Consider the following 3,189-nt stretch of genomic DNA (forward strand, 5'->3'; position numbering starts at 1 on the left):
GGGTATTTTTTTAAAAGATAATCAAATTTAAAAATATTTTTTTTTCCTCCCAACTTTATTTATATTGGGGTTTCCCTTTTAAATCCTTTTTAAAAGCTTTAAAAACTAAAAATTTGGTTAGTCAAAATTTTTCTTTTTTGAAATTGAAGTTTAAAAATTTTGGGGGAACCCCCTAAGGGGATTTAGAAAAGTTTTACCTTTTGTTTGGAAGAACGAAAGCCATTCTGCCCCTTTTAAAGTAACAAAAAAACTTGTCGGGTTTAAAAATTTTACATTCCCTAAAATTTTTCCTAAACTTTGATAATATAACTTTATTTGAGCCCCAAAAAGTAGATATCAACCAACGAGATGGACGTCTTACATGGTGGAAAATACAAGGAACTATCCGTCTTTAAATGTCAGATATCTCGTTAAGTATCAACGGGGTTCAGGCCATTTAAAGGGAAAAAAAGGGGGACCCCGAATTCTTTCCAGCTTTAGCTTCAATTTTTGTGCATTAATTGATTAGATCAGGGCGCAAAAAACTAAAAGGGAGGAAGGGGAAGGGAAGAAATTTAAGATTTGATAATGTAAGGGCCAAAAACTTTAAATATTTCCCGGGGAAAAGAATGGGGGGGGTTAAAAAAATGGTTCAAATTGGTGATTTTTTATTCTATATTTTTTAAACTATGTATAATTTAAAAATTAAAAAAAAACAATTTTAAATAAATGTTATCAAAAAATGAAAAAAAATGGGTCAACTTATTCATTACTTTGTTCATATTTTTTCTTTTATTAAGTTGGAATATACCTAAAATATACAAGAATATATTTTAAGTATATTAAGTTATATAGTATACTTAAACATATATAAATATATATATATATATTATAGTAAGTTTTATATATATATATATTAAGTTATAATATATTTATTATATATTAAATATATATTATATATGTATATATATATATATATTAAAATATATATAGTTATACACATATTTATATTATATTAATTTTATATAGTATATATATATTATTTTATATATTAAGTTATACATATATTTATAAAATATTAAGTTATAATATATATATATATATATTAAGTTATACATATATATAAGTATATTAATTATAATATATAGTATAACTTAATATATATATAGTATATATATTAAGTTATACATATATTTAGTATATATATTAAGTATATAAGTATATATAGTTTTATGTATATATAGATATATATTAAGTTATACCTTTTATAAGTATATATAGTATTGTACATATATATAATATATATAGTATATATATTAAATTATCCCATATTTATATATATAGTATATATGTATATATATTAAGTTATAAATATTTGTATATATATTAAGTTATACATATATATATATATATATTAAGTTATACATATATATAAGTATATGTAGTATAAATATATATACTATATATATTGTTTTACATATATATAAGTATATGTAAGTTATAAAAATATATGTATCGAAAAAAACTATTTTATTCTTTTCTTTTAGGGCTTTTCTAAAATTTAAACTTTAATTATAAAGTTGTATAAATATGTAAATATACCTAAATATACAAAAAAATTACTATAATATATATATATAAATAAAAAAATAAAAAAAAATTTTTAAAACACTAAACCGGGGCCCCGGTTGGTTTGGAGTTTTCAAACGGAAGGGGTTGGTTTTGCCGGGCCGGCCCGGTTTAATTAACCCGGATAACGGTTCTTTGGGAAACCCGGTTAAAAATTTACCCCCAGCAATTTTGGTTTGAATAGTTTCTTTCAAAAAAAAAAAAAAAAAAAAAAAAAAAAAAGCGGGGTTTTAGCCCCATTTAAAAAAGAAAGTTTTCTAAACAAGGGGGGTTTGGGTTGGAAAAACCTAGCTAAATTATATTTTACAGAAACTATCCAGAAATACTTTTTGCAGTTTGGGTTCGTTCTTTCCCATGCTTAGCAGTAATTTTTTTGGTTTTCCCTTTGGCAACTTTCATAATACGATAATATTATTTTAGTTTTTGAATGAATGAGATTTTGGAACCTACTTGAATAACAGTTTGTTTTTATTAGACTCCACGTACATTTTTTCCTATCAACCCCAAAAAATATTACAAAGATACATAGCTCCGATCCAAGCATGTAGAATAATCTTCTTTAAGAATGTACCAGAGTATGTTAGTTTTGAATAAGTGTTATCTTATTATATTTTTAAATTGTACAACTTTTTGGTACGAAAATCTAATATATATATATATATATATATATATATATATATATATATATATATATATATATATTTAAAAGGGAAATCTGCATTAATTTAAAAAAAAATGTCCTATTATACCCGCCTCTATCCTTTCCCAAAAAAAAAGTGTTTTTCCATTAAATTCTTCGTTTAAAAGTGCGTCGCTTTTTTTCTGCAACTAGTTTTTAAAAGCCATGTTCGTGAGGGAGTAAAATTATTTTTTTGAAACTTTGAGGGCAAATTTAAAAAGATGATATAAAGTATATTTTACAAGGCAAAATTTCAAAAAATAAGGGGTTTAGGGAGGAGGCTGCCGCCACCTACCCTTTAGCTCCCTACACCATGGCTTAGTAATATTCTTCTAGTTAAATACACGTAAGCCAACCACTTCATGTTAGGTAGAACTGATGTCTATGTGGGTTCGGCAAAAAAATCAAAAGCTTTCTAGATTCTGTATTTGAATTTTTAAAAAATTTCCCCCGTATAAACAATTTTTCCCGACCTGTAACGCTTTTAAAATAATTTAAACTCATAAATTCAAAATTATAACCCCCCTTTTAAATCTTTTTCTTTTTACCCCTTTTCTATTTATCATGTCTTTTTTTTTGGAAAAAAAAAAAAGGGTTTCTTCTAGGTGGGAAGAAATTTTTAAAACCCCACATTCCTTGAAGATTTGTTTTTGACTCAATTGAGTTGAAACGCCCCCATGTAAATAGATTCTGTGGAGGGGAAAAATATATTTTTTTACTACGTTGATTTGACATTCAAAAAAAATTCTGTTATGAATTACCACTTTTTAGCAAAAGACAATCACTGCTTTGCCCCAATTAACGGGAAGTCCTTGGGGCATCAGTATATGAAACCCTCAAATTTGAATAAATTTCTCCCCGAAGTCAAAAAAGAATAACATGTTATATGAGAGTTTTTTATC

Source organism: Lycium ferocissimum, chromosome 4 (assembly GCF_029784015.1).
Source record: "Lycium ferocissimum isolate CSIRO_LF1 chromosome 4, AGI_CSIRO_Lferr_CH_V1, whole genome shotgun sequence".
Classification (NCBI taxonomy): domain Eukaryota; kingdom Viridiplantae; phylum Streptophyta; class Magnoliopsida; order Solanales; family Solanaceae; genus Lycium; species Lycium ferocissimum.